Genomic DNA, 23,184 nt, shown 5'->3' with positions numbered 1-23,184 from the left:
TTTTTTTTTTTTTTACTATGCAAAGATGAGAATGCACAAACTTTCCAAGACTGGTGTCTGAAAAGCTTTACAAACAATACTTGAATTCTTTCTTTAGTCATCACACCATATTTTATAGTCATTGTTGCTTCCATTGTTATTTTTTTTTTCAATTTCAATCGTTTGTAATTTTTAAGCACATAAGCTGAACTTTTGTTTGAAGTTAATAAAATCATAACTTGTTGGCTGCCGGTGAACAGAGATTCAGTAGTTTTTGTATGCATCTTCTAGTCACATGTGTATTAAAACTTTTGTTAATGTAGAATGTTGTAGCTTTATGTTTTTAACTGTTTTTTAACCTTCTCCCCCATGTTTTCTTGCACTGTTGGTTAAATGGCCATGTGCCTGATGTCATCAGTGTGTAGTACTAGTTTCAATCAAAGGCTCACTGAAAATTGAAGCAGTCAATGGAGCAAAATAAAATCTCTGATTATTGATAAATACATTCTTTATTAGGACTCAGTTTCATTGCATTCACTTGCCTCTTACAAATGAAAAAGAGAAAAGAGCCACCGTGGATCATACCATTGCTGGCTTTATTTGATGATTTTAGCATTTGTCTCCTGAGTGTAAAGAGCATATGACTAGCAGTAACATTCATTCTTTGACTTGGTACCAAATTTGTAATCAAGGCACACACCCACCCATAAAAAGAAAAAAAAAACAAAACACAGGTTTTTAGATTCCATTATCAAAAACATTCAAAAGACGAAATTTCCCAACAGCTCACATGGGCCTGGCCACCGGGTTATACTCTGTCTTGGTGAATGTCTCAGCCTGTCTCCCTGTGCTCCTTGGTCATGCCACATTTGTAAGTGACACAGCAGTGACACAGAGATGCTGATGAGATCCTTGGATAAAAGTCTTACCTGGCTCTCCATTTCCTGTAGGACACTTTCCAAGCTTAGTCAAGTGACTGAAAAGCTGCTGCAATTCATGACCTCACTCCTGGTTACTTTTCTAGCCTCACTGGCTCTCATCTTCTCTTAGTCATCTCAAAGTCCCCTAAAAGAGCCTCTTCTATCCAGATCAGAATAACATTCTTTAAATTTTATGTCCATTATCCATTACTCATTTGTTTCAATGCCATTTCATGTAATGAATGAAACAAAAAAAATACTTTAAAGTAGCAAAGATATTATACTTATGAAAGCAAGTGTAGAAGACTATCATTTACATTTGACTTTAAAGAAATGATCTGACATCTTTCTTTGTATACTATCCTTTTGAGTCATTCTTCTTTGGAGGTTGACATTGGAATGAGTTATGCTCCATGTTCCCTTTGGTAACTGACTCAGAAAAGTGACCCAGAAACTGGAAACTCCCTAGATAAGAGAACAGTAGCCAAAAGTTAAAAATCTGTCACAAATAAGTAAGTAGATAATTCATATCTTCAATATGAAATTCCTAAGTAAAATTTAAGGCAGATGTCCTATAAGTTAATGTGCAAGGATTAGGGATGCCTACCCATTATCCACTTATCAAATATTTGTTATGCTTCAGTCCTATGCCAGAGCTCCCAGAGAGGAAGGGATGAAAGAAAATTCTTGGCTTAAAGTTGTTCACAGCAAGCAGAAAGATTTTTTTAAAAGATGTTGACAATCTTCATTTCATTCATGAGCATACTGTAATTTGTTCACCATCTCCTTCATTGCCTTCTTTTTGTCCCCCCCCCTCCCCACCCACTTCCATTGAACCCGTATTTTCAACTAGTCCCTCTTCTATTTGATGTCTTTTTTTCTTTTTGCTTACCTCTATCATCCATGTTGAAAGTGATGATGGGCTCAATATTGTGCAGGTTTGTAGAGGTTAGCTCCTACTGTTGTTTGACTAAACAGATACATCATAGGCATGAAATTGCCCTTGATTTATATTATGGTCATGCCCATAGATTAGAGGTGCTCTCACTTTCGGTCAGAGAAGCTTTTATTCTGCAGATGGCAGTGGGTACTGGGGAGACTCAGATCTTACCACAATGCTGAGAAAAAGTGACCATTGAGTGCTCAACATTAAATGAGGCATCTCTGTTATGAATTACAAGGCTCAGGGAACATTGTGGAAGAGGGGTTGCAAATAGTCTAAGAGCCAGAGGATGGGAAGGAGAACTTTGGGGCACTGTTCTCAGCTCATGAAGTAATCATTGCGACTATGATTCCATAGTTTCTTTTAAAGGTGGACATCTTGAGTTGGCCCAGTGGGAGAATTCTTATCACACCAAATATGAGTCCCTGTGTTTGGATCCCCTGTACCTAGCTTCATAGGTGCTGGCTGTGGTGGTGCACACCCATAAGCTCAGTGCTCTGGAAGTAGAGACAAGGCAAGCTCGTTCAGTTCAGGGTTCAGTGAAGACACTGCTTCAACAAATAAAGTGGAGATCAGTAGAGGGAGACACCCAACACCAACCTCTGGCCTTTATATACATGGACACACATGTGCTCCTGCACACCAACATGAATACATGCACATACCCCACACAATACAGGTTTAGAAAAGATAGAAACCAGGGCTGGGAACATGACTTGGCAGTTAAAGATGCTTGCCTGCAAAGCCTGATGAACCCATGTCCCAGTGCCAAGCTACCCACACAAGCCAGACCCAAAAAGTAGTGCAAGTATCTGATGTTCACTTGCTGTGGGAGGAGGCCCTGGTGCTCCCTCTCACACACATGTGGAAAGAAAAACAACGGTAGAAATCTCTGAGCCAAAGTGTTCAGTAAACTAAGCTACTTGAGAACTAGAGTAAAACAGAAAAAGTGGTGTGCAGATGAGAGAGTGATGCTGAAAAGTTTCTTGACAAAAGTGAGCTTTGAACTATCTTGAAAGACATCCAGAGTTTATCTCTAATAAAATTTAAAAAAAAAACACAAGACACAAGAAACAACATGTTCAAAGACCCAAAAGAAGAAGACAGACCTTGGAGTGAGGTAAGTAAACCCAAGAGTCAGATCCACTCGGCCTACATTTCTTTTCCACCCTTGTGCCTTCCTTTCATCTTCTCTCTCTACCTTTTTCAAGTGCTGAGCATGTACGAATCCAGTACTATTCCACACTTTGAGCACACAGCGAATAGTTCCCCATTTGTGAACAGAATGCATCCTTTAAATATGACATGATTCATCCCTTAGTCAATGAAAACATGAGGTGCTTTGGAAGAAGATGAATCTTGGGATCAAAGAGCTCAAGTGGTGTTTGAGCAAAAGGCTGTGCCTGTGCAAGTGGACCTAATGCCATGTTGGGTTCAACAAAGATTCACTCATTTTGGTGGGGAAAAGTTCATAGTTCTTTGAAATAGAACAACCTATAATGTTCAGGGCTAATTGTGTGTCCCTAATCTCTGGGTGTCTTGTTTGAATCAAGAATATGATGTCGAGCTGGAGGGATGGCTTAGTGGTTAAGGCGTTTGCCTGCAAAGCCAAAGGACCCAGGTTCGAATCCCCAGGACAGCCAGATGTACAAGAGGATGCATACGTCTGCAGTTCGTTTGCAGTGGCTGGAGGCCCTGGCACACCCATTCATTCTCTCTCTCTCTCTCTCTCTCTCTCTCTCTCTCTCCCTCTTTCTCTGTCAAGTAAATAAATAAATAAAAATAAAATATTTAAAAAAGATTATGATGTCTGTTAAGAACCCTGTATTATTAGATATTATCCCATGATTGTGACAAAGAGGATGTCTTGAACTTGCCTATAAACAGTGTAGTACTTTCTTAACTCTTTCTTATTTATATATTCCAATTTACTCTCAGCTGCAATGAGGGGGTAGCAGAATCATAAGCAGTTACAGCATTACTTAGTAAGTATTTCCATTAAGGAAGGGTCAAAATTACTTCCCAAGGGCAGACACACTTTTAGGCCAACCAAAATTGGGGTTTATCTTTCTGTTGGGCCTTGGAGGGAAGCTTGTATTTCTTGGCCTTTTTATAAACCTATCACTGGGGCTCCTTGCCTTTAATAAGTTCTTGCCCACAGGTGTGGCCTCTAGAGGGAAAGGAAGAGCCATGGCTCATTGTTCCATGGAATAGTGTTACTGGGATTTGCAGATGCACTCTTGTCAGCTGATTACTGGAGTATGCATGGGCCCTGGTGTGACTTTAAAGAGTACGTGTGACACCACAAATTTCACTTTTCAAATATTTACCTGACTGTGGTGACCACTAAAAGCCAAATTGTCCTGACAATTAGTCCTACGAAAACAAGGCAAAACAGAACTAAAAACTTCTTCATCCTGAACGGTCAAGAACATATTACAAGTGTGCCAGGTCTCTGTGGTGCCTTCAAATACCATCTGTCCTTCCCAGGAGGCTAATGAGCCTGCACCAGTCTTCCGGCTCTAGCATTGGGGTGGTGACTTGGAATTATAAATGACTTCAGAAAAGACTGTTCCACAGCAAAAGAGACCTTGTAACATCATCATAGCACCCATAGAGGCCAGAAATGGCATATACAAAGCAGGCTTAGTGTGCATTGAGTATGTAGGCAAAGAGGCCACAGAGCAAGCACCACAGATCTTTAAAAAAGTCCAAGGAGAGAGGCTGTTATCAAAATAACCTGGACGAGCCATCCAGAAGATAGGTGAAGATGAGGGTGATGGAGCTGAGCTGGGGAGCTCCAGCCCATAGTCACTCTATGGAAAATGAGTCTGCCATGGCTCATTTTGGTTAATTTTCTATCACAGCCCAAAATGGAGGGTTTCACATAAAATCTTATTTATTTATTTATTTATTGGTTTTTTGATTTTTTTTTGGGGGGGGCTTTTCAAGGTAGGGTCTCATTCTAGCCCATGCTGACCTGGAATTCACTATGTAGTCTCAGGATGGCCTCGAACTCATGGCGATCCTCCTACCTCTGCCTCCCAAGTGCTGGGATTAAAGGTGTGCGCCACCACATCTAGCACATAAAATCTTAGTTTATAAAAGAGTGAAATTCATATTTAAAAATCTGTGTGGATCAAGATGTTACAAATGGAAACAGTCTTCACATAAGATTGATTCTGCTGTCCCCTGGAATGTAACATATCTGAAACAATAGGAGATTCTCATGTATAATCCCTTATAATTGTCTGATAGCTCTAATGAACATTCAGATGTGGCCCTGCTTCTATTCTGGGTGGTGGGCTGCTGTGTGAAGAGCATTCTGCTGTTCTCATGAGCTTGCCACTTTCCATGCTGATCGGCAACAGTGTGGCACGGATAAAGATCAGCTGTGGAAAGTCGGGCGGTTTGAGGAGTGCCTTCTTGAAGGCACTTCATTTGGTGGTGCTTTCCGTGTGGACCTAGCTCATTCAGATGCGGTTGGCTGTGGTAGATACAGTAAATCTGCTCAGGCAAGTAGCCTTTGTCTCAATGCTACAGAGACATCTCAGTGGCTACCTAAATCCTGAGCTATGCCTAGCATCAGTTAGACAATGCTGTGGTTGATTGTGGATGTCTGTTGCCTAGAAACCACATGAGGCTTTACCACATAAATTTTAAGATCTTTGTATGGCTGACTTTGAAGGCCAATTGGATATAGGAGTGAATCCACTGATTTTGCTGACCCTGGGCTCCACTTGTAATTTTCTAGATGGAGCAAAATTAGGTAAAGGTTCTTGAACAAAGATGCAGGAAAAGAAAGAGGAAGAAGCTGAAAAATATAAAGGTAAGGACAACTTAACTGGTCATTTTGAAAACCTTTCTACTTCCTTATTAATTATAAAACTTACATGTAGAAAATGTGCAGACAATTTGGAAGACAAAACAATTAAAGCCATTAATCTAATCATCACACTGTAATCTCTGTTAATAATTTTAAATCACTCTTCATTGTGTTTATTTGTCCCACAACTTCAGAGGCAGCCTTGGTGGATGGCCATTGTTTTCCTCAAAGGTTTTTCTTTCCTATCCCTGCTCATGGAGAAAGAGAGAGAGAGAGAGAGAGAGAGAGAGATTGAGAGATCTCCCAGATGCCATGTTCTACATTGTAGTGGCTCCAGAGAAGGAAAGAACAGTATCTCAAGAACCATAAAATGATGTCTAGACTCTTAACCTTGGTTGAGACCATTTCACGGTTGGACAGCCTTCCTGTAATTTTCGAGTGTCACCTTGAACATTACCTCCTTTATGACCCTTGTCCAAATCAGTCCAGAACTTCCTGTGTACACAGGGAGGATGCAAAAGTGGCCAGGCTGGGAAGAAAGCTCAGGCATCTCAGAGTCCATCCTTTGAACATACCACTCAATTACCCACTATAGTAAATAAAGCACACAATTGGAAGTGGTTACTACCTTCCTGGAGATTACCTTTCTAGTAAGTGGTAGGGCCGGAATCATGACACAGAAAGTTCCATTTTAAGTACTTTTCTGGACACAGTCTATGGACATAAACATGAAGCAAAGAAATGAGGATCAGGCAGAATCCTTTGCTGCCTGCCTTTGTAGGCTGATCCTGCTGGGAGAGCTGCTGGTACCACCATCAGTCACCAAGAGAGGGAGGAAGTGCCCACTTTGAGAGGCTAACTTCTTTAAGTCTTAATTCCAACCTTTTCTTAGAACTGGAGATGAGAGGGTGCATTTAGCAATATCCAAGAAAACGTCACAAGTTAATTCCTACTATATTTCACTTGAAAAGGACAGATATCTGCAGGGACAAGTAAGAGAAGAAATGAAACTTTTCTGTTACATATGTTTAGTAAAAGAGTGCTGCTACAAAACTTCTGAGTTAAAAATTATAGACTGCCACTTTCAATCCCATATCAAAAGGTACTTTATTTCAGCCAGCACATAAATATAAACACGGGCTAAGTAAAAAGATGCTTTTTTTTTGTACATTGCAGGTCATACACTGCCCTACAGGATATTACAGCTTGGAAGCAGAGCTAGGAAATGTGAGTTTTTTTCATTTGTTATGGAAATCTCATACTCAGTAAGGAAAATACAGATAAATAACTGGAGAAAGTCAACAGAGAATGATACTGTGTTCTGTTGGAGGGGCCTCACGGGCAGGTTAACACACATGACATAGAAACATTTCAACTAGATCTGAACAACTGATAGAAGAGTGAATATGGCTGCGGGGATTCAGTGTTGTAAATGTTGAACATCTCCATCTGGGTATTCAAGAAGGTATGCAGTATCAGCTGAATAACCGTACATAGGGACTTGAACACAATAGAAGTTTCCTGTTTTGCACAGGACTCTAGAGCATGAATGACGGCTCCACGTTTCTTACAAGTTACTGCTGTGCAGTCGTGAGCCACAGGGTCGATCTCAGTTGAGCTGTTTCGGGCCCCACCACTGCCCAGCTTCTGTGAAACAGAAGGGAAAGGAAGAGAAATGGAACACTTGTAGATACAATTCAGCTGTTACATGTGACACTTTTTAATCACATATATTGCATACTGTGTTGAAAAGTAGGTTAGAAGATGTGGTACTCATTGGTGGAGTTTATGTAGAATAGTTACTTGAGAGCCATAAACAGACATAAACACTTAAGTTTAAGATGTGAAAATTTATGCCATGAAAACTTAAGAGGCAACTGCTGTGGGACATGTCATCGCAATGGGAGAAAGAGGCAGAAAGAGGGTACCATGGAGATTTTACTTATGAGAAAAGATTAAAGCAGTAAGAATATAGGGGAGCATTGACAGAGTGAGCAATTTACCTTGGTCCATTTTCTGTTGCTTTAACAGAATACTCAAGACTGAGAAACTTACAAATAAAAGTGGCTTATTATTTTTCTAATGGTTCCAGAGGCTAGGAAGTCCAAGATCATGTGGCCCAACTTAGAGAGGGCCTTCTGCTGATTCAACCCATGGCCACATGTGTGAAAGATGCAAAACATGAGAACTAGATATGCTTTATTATGAGCCACTGTCAAGAAAGAAAACTCCAAATTACTCTTGATAACAAATAAGTTCCTGAAAGAGTAAGAATTTATCTTCATGAGAATGACATTAATCCAATCATGAAGGTCCAACCTCCATGACCAGAGAAACTCTCACTGGTCCCCACTGTCTCACCCTGTCACACCACAGAACTGATTCTTAACATGTGAAATTTCAGGGGATATATTCCATCCATAGTATTGTCTGCTACAGAGCTTTAGAAAATCCCACTTGGGAGGCTGAGGGAAGAGGATCTCCATGGATTTGAGGTTACACTGAGACTACATAGTGAATTCCAGGTCAGCCTGAGCTAGAGCGAGACCCTACCTCACAGAAACAAACAAAAAATGCCTCTGGGAAATTGCGGGGAAGGGGGGTACCATAAAACAGTTTTCAGACTTGCCATTGAGATTTAAAGTATTTACTTCTTCATATGTTGAGGTGTGGAAATCTTATGGGCATCACTTGCTGAGTATTTTGAGGGTTGCTCCTGTTAAACAAAACTACCATCATTAAAGCAGGTGCTATCTGGTCATTGACCAAAGTGGGGCCATCCAGGCCTGTCCTCTCACTTCAACTCAGGAAAGTTCTACAATGTCTTACCAGCTCTAACATTCTTTTGTTGGACCTCATGTAAACTCATCTCTGCCCAATCCTATCAGCTTCCTCCACATTCCACCAGTGCAGAAAAACACTCCCTAATAATAATAATCCAGTTTATCTGCTAAACTCTACACCAGAATCCGCTTCCTTAACAAGCCCGATCTGCAACAGTCATCAAGCCAATTTCCCTGGTTTTGTCAGAGCATAGAGTACTCAAAGGAAGAAAGTGAGGAGGGAACTGTAGCCCTGGATGAGGCTGTATGTGGACTGCATTCTTGAGGCAGTTATGAACAGTTCATGATCAGAGTCATGGGAGCCATCTGGCAGTTACATATGATATAGACTGTGGCCAAGAGATGTAGAGGTGGGCAAACCAGCTCAGATACTAGGGCCATGATATATATCAGGAGACACATAACAGAAAGGGAGGAAGAAGGACAACTCAAGCAACATCAGCAGACTGAGCGTAAAGCAAGGGAGGGGAAGGATAAATCATGAAAGCTGGGTTTAATTCCCAGGGGGTCTGGAACATAGAGAGAGCCTGGAAGAAATTCCTGTTCAGGAAGCAAAGATCTACTTGCTTGGTTTTTGTTTCTCATTTTTGATCTGCTGGAGTTGAGGGGCTGAAGGAAATCTAGGCAAAGATATTCAGCTGACTATTAAAATGGGGGGTGGTGGCATTCATTGGTCATACAGATTTAGTTACTTGAGAACCACAAACATTTAAGTCAGATTTAAGCCATATAAAAAAAAAACTTGAGGCAATTTCTTTTTTTAAATATTTTATTTATTCATATGAGAGAGAGAGAGGCAGAGATAGAGAGAATGGGTATACCAGGGCCTCTAGCCAGTGCAAATGAACTCCAGATACATGTGCCATTTTGTGCATCTGACTTACACGGGTACTAGGGAATTGAACCTTGGTCCTTAGGCTTCGCAGGAAAATGTCTTAACCACTAAGCTATCTCTCCAGTCCTTAAGAAGCAATTTCTGAGGGAAGTGTTATGAATCAGAAAAGGGATAAAGAGATGGAAAAAAGGAGCTGAAGTGATTGGGGGAAATATGGAATAAACACAGCAAGGAGCCAGTATGATTACTTCAACCAAGTGCAAACTGTGTACTTCAAGATTACAGAGCTAAATTCCACTGTTCCCAAGATCAAAGGTTAATCACAGAGGTGAATGGAATCCTTTCCCTGTTGCCATCTGATATGGGAATTAATAATGGCTGTCCATAGAATGCACAATAAAACCAGTTACTAAGAAGTTTGGGAGTATATTGGAACATTTGGAAAAAATTGAAATTAAGTTTAGAGCAAAGACACTTTTGATCATATCTTAGCATAGCAAAAGAGTGATTTTTAAATATTAATCTCTGTTACTATGTCCATACTTGGATTTTCTTGGGCTGAAACTTAACTATAGCATTTTGGCATTCCAGAAGAGATTAGCATGACTCTTCCATATTTATTAGAAACCAATTTTGATTTATCATCAGACTGGCTGTTTGTCAATGATAACCCAATAGTTCCCTGTTGAAAAATGCTATTCTGTGCTGCTATCACATGGAAGGAGAAGAGTGGCATAGTGTGGAAGACAGAGTTGTCCAGTCTCCCAGTCATGACACCAAGAAGAGGCGAGACATGCTGGGTGTTTCATCAGGCAGCTGGCATTTTGAGAAATGCGAAGCCTAAGAAATAAAAGTAGAAAGTAGAAAGGCATTTGCAGCAGGTTATGGCTCCGGTTGCATTTCATTGAGCTCTCATAAAGTTACGTAGCTTTTTCTCTCATTGCATTGTGTGAAGTTGTAAAAGAAGCCACATTCAATTTGCTATGGGAAGAAATGAGGAAATTATTTCTTCTTCATTGAAGTTGAAAAAAAATTAAAGGAGGCCTTGTATTTATATGAGACCATGCACTCAGATGAAAGGAGGAAAATGTAGTCGGTTCAGTCCATTTTTGCTTTGTTCTCAGGACATATATTGAGTGGATGGCTGCCCAGATGGAGTAAAAAGCCTCTAGCTTTTATACAGACAAATGAATTGGAAATTCCTGGAAGAAGTTTTTTGACTACCTGAATCTGTGTAATTTCTAGTTACCCAGAAAAGCAAACAACTCGTGTATCAGTACATGACATGCCATTTTATTAGTGGACTTTCGCAAATATCCGGCAACATGACTGACATGCCTGCAATAGTCTCTGTACTACTGGGGATAAAAACCAGTGTTTTGTGTATGCTAGACAAGCCTCCATCACTGGGCTGCATCCCCAAACCCTCCTGCAGTATGTTGACAGCTTGCCAAGTAGTGTTATGATTTATCTGGTTCAAAAGTTTGATATGGATATACTTTTATTATTGTGAAAGAAAAAGAAAGAACGATGAAATTCTTCACAAACTGTGATCATCTATACTAGTTGCCTTTTCTCATTGCTGTGGCCAAATGCCTGCCAGGAAGCAACTTCAGGGAGAAAAGGTTTATTTCAGCTTTCATTTTAAGAAGGGATGGATACTGTCCACTGTGTGGTGGAAGACATGGTGGTAAGAGTATGAAGTGGCTGATCACATGATATCTGCCATCAGGAAGCAGTGGGGAAATAGGAAGTGGGGTGAGGCTGTCAAACCTAAGACCTACCTCCAATGACCCATTCTCTCCAATGAGGTTCAATCTTCTGAAGGTCCTACCAACCTTCTATAACAACACTACCAGTTAGGACCAAAAGTTCAAACAATGAGAATATGGGGAAGCATGTCACAACTAAGCCATGAAAATATCTAGAAATGAACTACACATACAAGAAGTAACTGGCAGCAAAAATTCACAGGGAAACATTGATTTTGAAATACACATCCCCTTCACAATCATCATGGAAGCATTAAACCCAGGAAACATTCTTGGCAGAATAATCCCAGCTCTCCATAATTCTCTTCCTGTCCTGGGATCACTTTAGGGTAAGAGAAAAGTGTGGTGTCTGGAAAACTACTGGTGTTCATGGTTCTGTGCACAATGTTTGAACCACATTTCTTTAGAAATGAGGTAGGTCATACCTAGAAATACGATTTTTTTTTAAAGTGGTCAGAGAAAGTGGATGTACATGGCTTTAACTTTATTTTTTACTGGTTTGAGTTCCTTTCCTATTCTGAATTTGTTTTTCAACTGGGAATGTTAAGGAAGAAGTTCAACAGTCTTCTCAACCAACAGCTCACCAAATCCTGCTGGGCACTTGAAGAAATGTCTAATACTAATTTTTCTGGCATAAATTGTTGACTGATACTATCGGGTGCTGAAATAAGCCAGATGCAATGAATGGTTGAAGAAGAGAATATAAAATTCTTACTTGGATCAAGAAACATTCTAAAACACCAGGAAAACACAAAAAACACAAGAAACATTCTAAAATTACTTTTTTTCTGCTTGGAGTGAAATTAGTGTTCCCTGAGGTGGTCAGTGTTCTGACAGCAATTCTGGATCAGACTGGTAAGTTAAAAAAAAAAATCACTAACTTATTATCAGACTTAGATACAGGAAATGGTAATGTTTTACTAGCATTTAATTGTTGCCTCGGTTGGTGTCTGTTATACAACTAGTCTACAAGGGTATTTCTTTTGCATTACTGGTTTTTTTTAATATTTATTTTGGAAGGGAGAGAGAGAATAAGAATAGGAACTACAGGCTCTCATGCCACTGCAAATGAACCCCACATGCATGTACCGCTTTGTGCATCTGGATTTTTGTTGGTACTGGATAGTCAAACCCAGTCTGTCAGGCAGTCGGGCTTTTTCATTACTATTTAATCAAATACTAAATGAATGATGAAGAATATATAAGTTATGAATATTGGTCTGAATATGGAATACTTAGATGCACTGGAGATGGTATGATATAAGTAACATGTATTATTTATATATATCATGTGTATACATGTTACACAAAGCCTTGAATAAGAAATTAGCTTTGGGGTCTAAAATTAAGGTAGGTCAGACACCAGAAAATTGTTCTTTTCTTCAGGAGCTGCTAGCCTTAAGGATATAGGTCACTGTAAGTATTCCTGAGGTTTCCTGGGTGTGTCGGGGGCAGGAGGGCAGGACTGGGTCCTGGATATGGAATGACCTGATGACAAGGAGGCTTACACTCACACACTGGCTAGGTTTTGGTGGTTTCCAACATGTATGCCTAATGACTCTTGACTGTGACTGAAACAAGTCCACTTACTAAGAATAAGGGACAGTGATTTTGTTCAGATGAACATTGATGTGATTTCAAAGCTTGAATGAATTGGACATCTAAAAAAGTTAGAAGGACTGAAGTTGTTTGTGCTCTTCCAGGGAAGGCTTTCTCCTTGATCTCACTCATAATACTGCCTTCATTTCACTTTTCCCCTTTTTAATTTTCTGATTATTTGTTTAAGTAAAGCTATCCTTCTCCAGTATAATGTAAGTTACCCAAGAACAAAGTTGTTGCTTCTCCTGACCATTGGTATACCCTCTTATGTCCACAACAAGGAATAGCACTGAATGTAAGCATACAAAATATTGGGAAAGTACATTGCTTTGGTGTAGGTATGTGTCATCATACTTCAGTTTCTTGTTCCTTGCCTATTTTTGTTGCCTGTGTTGTCCATTAGCTTTTGGATTCATCAGTTGTTTGAAATACATCTTATTTTTCTTGTTGTTGTTTTTTTATAAGAGAGAAATAGCAAGACAGAGAAAGAGAGAAAGAGAGAATTGGCAGGTCAGGGCCTCCAGCCACTGCAATTAAACTCCAGATGTGTGCGCCACCCTATGTGCATGTGTGACCTTGCGTTCTAGCATCACTTGTGTGTCTGGTTTATGTGGGACCTGGAGAGTAAAACAAGGGTCCTTACTTTTTGGGCAAGCTCTTTAACCACTAAGCCATCTCTCCAGCCCTTGAAACTTATCTTAATAATCTATCTTAACATCCAGGCAGAAGACACATTTGGAAATAATGAGTATTGGGCCATCTCAACATTCTTTTATGTAGGAAGGGATATGGATGAACCTTTCCATTCCGCTGCCCTGATCACTGTAGACAAGAAACCAGGGGTTAGACTGGTGACAGCAGGGAATAGATCATGACTACTGTAGGCAAAGAGGGGCTACAGTTCAGAGCAGTGTGAGATACATTTCTAACTCTCCTTCCTGTTTTATTAGCACTAGTTAGATAGGTAGCTGTCACAAAAGTGAAGAAATTTCTAATTTTTGTAAGTAAATTTTTACATCACCTGTGTTACATGAAGAATGAATAGCAGCAGGTGAGGATAAATTCCTTCTATAGATGGTATTGACCTCTATTATTTTATACTTGGAATTTGGATAATCAGGTCATGGTATAGTACACGCCTATAATCCCAGCACTCAGGAGTCTAAGATGAGAAGATTGTGAGTTCTGGGCCAGTCTGGACTACATTGCAAATTCTTTAAGGCCAGCCTAAGATCCATAATGAGATTATGTCACAAAGAAAAGAAAAACATGTAGGTGTGCAGAAGAGAATCAATCACAGTCCTTGGCTCTTGGTATCATTTGTTCACTGGTATTTTGTTCACATATATGTTAACTTATTTATTTAAAATCATAACACATACACTTGTGTCTACCATTCAAGAAGATGATTAGAACATTAGCAGTGACTGATATCACCTGCCTCTATGTCCTCTACCACACTATGAGTCTTCTCTGCTCAATGAAATTAATATCATAATTCTTTTTATAATCATGTCATAGGTTTTTTTTAATCACATTTATATGTGTTTGTGTGTGCATGTGGGGGAGGTATGTGCATTTGTGTGCATGACATGGACACATGTGGAGGTCAGAGGACAATTTTGGGTGTCAGTCATCGCCTTCCTTCTTGTTGGAGGCAGGGTCTTTTTGTGTTCATCACTACATTCTGCAGGCTGGCTGGCCTGTGGTCTTCCTGGAGATTCTCTGTCCATCTTTCTGAAGGCATACTGCTATTACAGAGGTGTGTTCTACTGCATCCAACTTTACATGGGCTCTGGGGACCCAAACTCAGGTACTTAAACTTGCACAGTAAGCACTTTAGCCACTGAGCCTGCTCCCTAGCCCTCTTTCATGTGTAAGTAATACATATACTAAATGATAGTTTTTTAACTTTACAAGAAGGATTTCTCAACACTCTTTACATAACTTTTGGGACTCAGGTTTCCTTTTCAATATTGTATTTCTACAATCCTTGCATGATGTTCCAAATTGCTATGCTTTGTTAATTTTAACTGCTGTGAATTAATTTTTCATTCCTTCCTCTTTAAACATTTGTGTCATTCCTAGCACTGTTAAGTGACCAGTACCAATTTCTTCTATGTATTTGTTACAAATACATACTGCAAATGATAGAATGTCTCTAGTATTCATATCAAGGAGTGCACTTGCTCATGGACTACAGTAACTACTCATTATTTTCTATAGTGATTGTCCCTCTATTGATTCTGAGGGGTGTTCTAGACAGGGTTTCATTCTAGTTCAGGTTAACCTGGAATTCACTATGTAGTCTCAGGGTGGCCTTGAACTCACAACAATGCTCCTATGCCATCCAAGTTCTGGAATTAAAGTCATGTGCCACCATGTCAGGATCTATTGATTTTAAATTTGTGTATTAGTGCCACAGATCACAGAATAATAAAAAAAAACATTTTTTATTAACTAATTGAGCCTACTCAGTTTACATAGAAGAGCATCCATGCATTGGAGAGATGAAATGACTTGCTCAAAGTCTTAAATCAGTGAATGCTCAGTTGCATCCACAGTTTACCTAAGGAGCAGCAGCTGTTTTTCAGATTCATCATTTTATGAATAATAAACAACAAAGGATATCCTAACATATTTAAACTTGAATTTATTAGATAAGTAGTTTCTCATTATCTAACATTGCCTTGTGGGGTAACTTTGTGGACTAGAAACATTATAATTCCCAAACTACTGGACACAATGTTTTACTAGAGCTGGGTTACATTTATAGATGACCACGTGACCTAGAGGTAGTACATAGATTGCAAGCCTTAGTACCGTGGTAAGGTAATGAATATACTCTTACTCTCTTTGTTATAAGTGATAGATGTTGCTAAGTGGAGCAACCAACCAAACTTTGTTTACAAGAATGGCAAAGAAAATTGTAGAAATGTAGAGTCTGCTGATATCCTTGAGCCACTGAACTAACACCAGTAGCCTCATGCTTCCAAACATCATTAGATAAGAAAAATACAGCCCTTTCTGTTTAAACTATGGTAAGTTTAAAAAGGTTTCTTCCTTTCCAATGCCTTAAACTTAAAATCTGGTCATAAGATATAAAAATTCATCCCTCAGGGAAAAATAATTTTATACTCTTATATTTGTTATTGACTTTAAACATTATAATCTTTCAATAAAAATTCCATTTCAGAGGATATGTTCACAATTGCACAAAGGAAGATCCCTATTCAGAAAGCATAATTAACAATTTGAGCACTGAGGGCTGGGAAAATGGCTTTGTGCACACATACATGTACATACATATATAAGCACAAATGCACACATGCATGCACACCACATAAATGCTCACACTCACACACACACAATTGAACACTGGAGGAAGAAAAGGGAAGACTAAATTGATGATATTTTTGTTCCTTTACCCACATATAAGACTGAAATACATACATACATACATTGTTCATATATACATATACATACATACATATCTCCACACACATATATGGATGTTGTCAGTAAGTGCTTCTTAAATATTTTATTTATTTATTTGAGAGAGAGACAGACACAGAGAGAGAATTGGGTGTACCAGGTGCTCCAGCCACTACAAACTAACTCCAGACACATGTGCCACCTTGTGCATGTGGCCTATGTGGGTACTGGGAAATTGAACCTGGGGCCTTAGGCTTCACAGGCAAATGCCTTAACTGCCAAGACATATCTCCAGACCCCCCCCCAGCACTTAAAAAACTTAATTAATTTTCTAAGAAAGAAAATTTATCAAAGCTAATCAATGAATCTCACTACTCTAGTCTCAGAATCAAGAGGGTACTATTTATATAAATGAATTCAACCAACACTGATAAAGAAATTATCTGCTCAAAACATATTTTGTACATGCATGAAAATTGTCAACAAAAAGTTTTTTTTTAAGTAGAAATTATTATCTGTGTTTGACATCAAGACTGAGAAAAATGAGGCATGTTTATCTCTCAGAGGTTCTCCCAGTCTGGTTCGGTAGAACTGGGGAAATGAGGAGGGTCAGAAAGGCACACATAGCAATTAGAAGACAAACTTAACAAGGAAAGTCTGAACCAAATTGTAAACAAATCTTAAGTAGAACAGCACTAAATCCCTTGGACACATGAATCAAGGGAAAAAAAAAGTTCTCATCCTGGGGAGCCTTGCTCTGATTGTCACATGCTTGCGTCTTACCTTCTCCTTCTACATCCTCATTTGTCTGTTCACAGATGCTCCTTCTAGGAAAAAGCCAGTGATTATCCCTGATCCCTGGCTTTTGGGGCTGCAAATGCCCCCATTCCCCCTGATTGTATACGGTTTCCATACCATGTTTTGCTACTCAGCCATATTAAAGCCTTTAAAAAAAGGAATTCACTATTGCTAAAACTTTAGACCACTGTCATGGTGGCCTTGGTATGTAAACCAAATTAAAAAAATAAAACAAATCACATAAATTGTGTTCTCCTTTGAAAATAAGATGCTTAAAAGACAAGGCAATTTCCAATGTCAGTACCTGTCATGATTACTCTTGTACTGTTGTTCCTATTGCAAGAAATAAACCCAAGGCTGGACAGAACCATAGGAATCTTCTGGAAATATTTGTGAGCTTCTGGAAAGAATGGAAGTACGTTGGGAAGTCCACAGAAAAGAAACCATCACTACTTATTATTGCACTTGCTGTATCATACTTGTTGGTGATTGCAGTATCTCCCACTGTTCAAATGGGAAAGATATGAATGAACTTTTCCTGTATTCCTGAGTAGCTTCTCTTCTACACATTCTGGAATCAATGTTCAATATCATCTGACTACGTTATTGCAACTTGTCCTTGTGAATTTGATGACACCTAAGGAGTGACTCATCCACTCAACCCAATGGGCATTCCAGGAAATTGTTCCTGTTTATTGCCATTTTCAAATGATGGAAAAGCACAAAAGAATGAGAGAAAAATAATTATTTTTACTATCTGATCTTGAATGTTAAAGAAGCACTTTATTCTTAAAGATTGTCCCCATCATTTGCAAATTTAATGCACTGCTGAGGATGCAAACTGTCTATATAACTGCTCTTGAATTTCATTAAAATTAATCAGAAGTCCCTTTTAATGTCTTTGAGAATTGCTTCAAGTGGCAAAAATCAGAAAAATCTACCCATGGGGCGCATTCAGTTAATTGCAATTCCCTTCTCAACTACACATTCTTTAGCTCTATGTGCAACTGCATAAAACTCAAACAACCCTGGATGACAAATGCCAGTCAAATCAGTTATTCACCTGAATGTGTGTGATTTTAAATGACCCATTGGTTTTTTCAGTATTCCTTAATAATTCAGAAGGATGAACTGAGCCCAGGTATAACTTGTTAAAATTATTTTCCATGTATGTTGGAGTCATAATATGTCCCTTCAAAGTCAGTAGTGGGGAGCTAGTAAAGGAATCAGGTTAGACTCTATCCTGAAGAGAACAGAGAGTGATAGAGCATGTGTCTGCATGTGCACCTTATTTAGGACAGACCAGTGGCAATAAGTAAAGCTGAGTTGTGGGAGCAGAGTTATTTCCTAATTCTTCCCAGCTAAGCAACTCTGGGACTATCCCTTAATGCCATAGCAAAGTGGGCAAAAGGGAGGATAAAAATGTTGTTTTCCAGGATGGAGAGATGGCTTAGTGGTTAAGCACTTGCCTGTGAAGCCTAAGGATCCCGGTTTGAGGCTTGATTCCCCAGGACCCACGTTAGCCAGATGCACAAGGGGGAGCATGCGTTTGGAGTTCAGTTGCAGTGACTGGAAGCCCTGGTGCGCCCATTCTCTCTCTCTTTCTCTCTCTCCCCACCTCTTTCTCTCTCTGTCTGTTGCTCTCAAATAAAAATAAACAAAAACATTTAAAAAAAAAATGTTGCTTTCCTCAGGATCACATGAGGCCCTGGGCCTTGTAAGCTGTAGTTGCTGACCAGATGTTAGAATTGCTAGAGAGATTCTGCTGTTTGAAAATGAAGTGATAGGAAAAAAACAAACATCATGTGACCAACAGAAAATAAACCATTTAATATTTGTGGTTTAGTGGTGTTTTTATTTTCATCCAACTGCAAGAATTGGTACGTGTTGCAGTCCGGTTCGCATTGCTGGTAGAAATCACCCAACTAAGAGTAGCTTCTGGGAAAAAGAGGTTTATTTTGGCTCACAGGCTTGAGGGGAAGCATCACGATGGCAGGGGAAAACGATGGCATGAGCAGAAGGTGGACATCACCCCCTGGCAAACATAAGATGGACCACAGCAACAGAAGAGTGTGCCAAACACTGGCATGGGGAAACTGGCTATAAAGCCCATGAGCCCGCCCCCAACAATACACTCCCTCCAGGAGGCATTAATTCCCAAATATCCATCAGCTGGGAACCTAGCATTCAGAACACCTAAGTTTATGGGGGACACCTGAATCAAACCACCACAGTACGTCACTTTTCTCCCATGATTATAAAGCTGATAAGTGAAGTTTGCTTTTAAGATACATCTATATCTATAGATCTATAGATACTGATCTATATCAAGAACCTCTCCAGATTTTTCTGATAAATCAGAGGCTATAGAATTTTTTTAAATAACAAAGTATGTAGTGGATGAAATCTTAGGTGTAATACAAATATTCAAGCAAATGACTGCTTGATATGAAGTAGAAATTGGAAAATTAAATTAAATTTGTGAGAATTGTTTAATCAGAGATCATATTCTGGGGTAGCCACACAAAAGTTTTTTGGAAGGTCAAAGCTTCCCTTGCCAAGTAATGACACGAGAAGAAAAGTGTTGAGTAGCCAGAGAGATTTGCTCAACCATGTTTGTAGCAGCTCAATTCGTAATAGCTAAAAGCTGGAATCAACCCAGATGTCCATCATTAGAAGAATGGATAACAAAGATATGGTATATCTACACAATGGAATTCTATACAGCAGTAAGAAAAAAACGACATAAAGAAATTTGAGGAAAAATGGTTGAACCTGAAACAGATCATTCTCAGCGAACTTACCCAATCACAGAAAAAAAATCGACACATAGTTTCACTCATCTGCAACACCTAACCTGAATCTGCCCAAGATGCCTTACATACCCAGCAAGCACCTCATGGACTAGACAATAAGATGGATGGGAGGGCGGGGAAGGAATCAAAGGGTGGAAAACAGTAATCCGGACCCAAATGGCAATGGTACCATAAAATTCTACTTCCTAAAAGACAGACCAAATGGCTGAACCTTCACTAGACCCTTACAGGAAGCACCTGAACCACAAGACACTGGAGAGGGTAGGATCAAAACTGACCTAAATCTCCTACATCTTCCCTCCCTCCCTCTCCCCCTCTCCCCTCTATCTCTCTCCTCTTTAACTTTCGTATATTAGTTATCTTTTTCCTTAATTTCTTAGTGGACACTGACCTGTAACCCCCACTTCCAGCTTGGGCCTACCATCCACAATGAGCTTTGGATCAGAGAAACCTACAAGGTTTCCCAAAACAATGACAGACTTCTGTCAGAGTACTTGATGACCCACCAAAGGCCAGTGATAAGACCCTATTGCTGAAGACTCCATACGCAGCTGACGCATAAAATGGAATGACATGGCTGGAAGCCAGGAGAGAGTCAGTCCCCAGACAGTCAGCGTGTCTAGTGCCAGAAGGCGCTACATAGGCGACTGGGGGAAATGACCAAGATCTGTCCAAGTAACACATTGTTTAACCTAATTAGCAACAAATAACCGGATGTGATGCCCACACAAGTGCAATAGTGGTACACAGCCATGGTGAGGAATCAATTGCTCTTGATTTGGCAAACTGATCCACACAGTGGTACTAGACCCATAGCTGGAGCTGGGAAACAAGTCAGAACCATACCCAAACACAAGCCCACTCTACAATATCAAGCTACCATCAATCACGGGGTATAAGAGGGCCTAAACCTACCATACTGTCTATCAAAAAAGTAAGTGTGATCTCAATTTTCCGGGTGCTAACTTACTCTCCGTTGGAGAATCTGCTTCTCTTTTCCAGATAGATGCAGATCCTAAGAAGAGATCTGCCCCAACATACCTCAAAAGGGGCCCAACTGAAACTAAGGACAACTGGCGAAATAAGCAAGGGTGATGTTTTCCTGTGAACCGGATACCAGCACAAAGGGGAAGGAGATCAACGCAGAGAAAAATCAACTCCTACCAAATCAGAGAGCCAGAGCCTCAGAGGCCCCCAACACCTCAGCACTGAAGCAGACCAAAAATGAACCCAACATGGCTCAGGGAAATTTTGCGGAAGAGGGGGCGGAAAGAATGTCAGAGTCACATGTTGGGTCATGATTTGCAGAGACATTTATCATACCAATAACTGGGGGCTAACTCCATAATGCACGACCCATTTTCATTAACAAGGAGGGTCTAATGGGAGGGGGTAGATCACAGATGAGCCTAAATAATGGTACCAAACTTCCTGTATTTACTGAAAAAAACTAATAAATTAAATAAATAAATAAATAAATAAATAAAATAGTTTAAAAAAAAAGTGTCGAGTAAATACTAGCTATGCTTTACAAGTTTTTGTTCTTGAAATCTTGACTTCCATTGGCAAGAGCTGGTGTAGGCCATCTGGCTGGGAGAGCCATGTCTCACACCTTCAGCTGCTATGAAACAGTTCATTATCTTCAGACGTATAGGCAAGGGAGAGCTCAAAGGCAGTGGCATTTAGTCATGACTCCTTATCTATCGGTTCAGTAAAGTGGGAAAGTCTATTCCAACTCTGCAATCAGAATTGGAATCTCCCCACCCCTGACCACACACTCCCACATCCCAGAATTCTCTCTTTGCTCCCCTTATAGCCAATTGCTTCCCTTCAGTGAAACCTCCAATTTCCTCCCAATCTTTCTCTCTTCACCCGCATCATTTCTTTTTCTCTAGCTGGCTTACACCCCTGATTTCCTTGTGTTCTTATTATTCATCAGTATCTCTCCTGTCCCAATCTGAACATGGAATCAGTGTCATAATGACAATTCTTTTGTCTCTGTCAGTTAAGCAATGCAAGGAGAAAAAAAAACCCACGAATATTGTAAATCTACTTGCTACATGTAGCATTATCCTAAGAGTCTTCTGTTCTTGCTGATTCTGAAGGAGAGTTTTGCCCATTTTGCAGGCATGAAAATGGTTTCACAGAGGTTAATTAAATTTCTCAAAGCATTGAATCAAGTCAAATGAACTGTCAATTGTAGACATCTCATTATTTTAACAAGTAAAAGAAAATGCTGCAAATCTAATTATAATGTGCTATTGATTTACAGATGCATACTGATTTCAGCAGTGTCAATTGTGCAAAAACTGCATCTTATAATGAAAGGAATATGACAAGTGAAAGACATATGGTACACATCCAGGCACTCAGGACTTGGTGCATAAGAATCCTCATCATTACACCACTCTGCCTCATGCAAACCATTCAGGCATGCAAGGTCGTATGCTATAAATTCATGGCCTCAAACATCATCAAGAGTTTATCTCATTCTTTAGTCTCTGTCTTCTCTCTCTTTTCATCTTTATGTTCTTAGCTTTCTAACTCTCTTGCAGTTCTCCATTTAGCACTTGTCCTCTTTGCGTTTTGATCTTCATTAAGAAAAATTGAAAGCTTCAGTCCCCATCTCTGTCAGCTGCTCCTACCTTATCCTCAATGCCACCTATAGGCTTCCATGCCTACAGACATCTTCTCTGCCTTCCTGTTTCAGAGGGTGAGATATCTGTCCTTCATTTGCATCTTGGCTCCTTCTTTTTCTTATTCCTACTGCTTCTTACTTGGGAATTTATTAGTCATTCTTTCCTGATGCTCAACCCCTCCCTCCTGATCGATTTCTTTCCCTTAGCTATAAACATGACCAAGACCCAATTTCTAACCTCTTTCTTCTTGCCAAAAACTCTATAGGGAATTCTGTACAAATGCTCTCATTTTCTACAACCCTGTTCCTGGTTGTGCCTACCATAACTTGCCCCCAAGTATTCAGATAAAATTGCTCTTAGTTATCTGAGACCCAATGGAAAATTCCTTCCCTTCATTTTATTAACATTCTTTACTGAATCTATGTGGTGTAGTTGATTTCTTTCCATTTCATGAAAAGCTTTATCTCATTGGCTTCCAAAGAATCACACTCTCCTCATTCTTCTAGTCTCTCTATTCCTTATAGTCACTTAACTGTTGGCATTTCTCAAATTGTGTGGTCAGTCTACTGTTAACTCTTTTCATAATTCCTGATGGTTTAAAGCCTTAAAAATTGTTCCTGTGTTAATGAAATTCAAAATCCAGAAGTCTTAGCTCTGCATGTCACATGCTTTTCTCTAGCTTCCATGTCTTCTCTGCCTATGTGCATAGGATCTCTCTTAGGATGTCACTCATCTCATCCTTAACATGTTCAAAATCCCCTCTCTCAGACCTGTTCCTC

The sequence above is a fragment of the Jaculus jaculus genome, chromosome 4, assembly GCF_020740685.1.
Source record: "Jaculus jaculus isolate mJacJac1 chromosome 4, mJacJac1.mat.Y.cur, whole genome shotgun sequence".
Taxonomy (NCBI): domain Eukaryota; kingdom Metazoa; phylum Chordata; class Mammalia; order Rodentia; family Dipodidae; genus Jaculus; species Jaculus jaculus.
The sequence above is the reverse complement of the archived record's forward strand: the minus strand, read 5'-3'. Positions refer to the sequence as shown.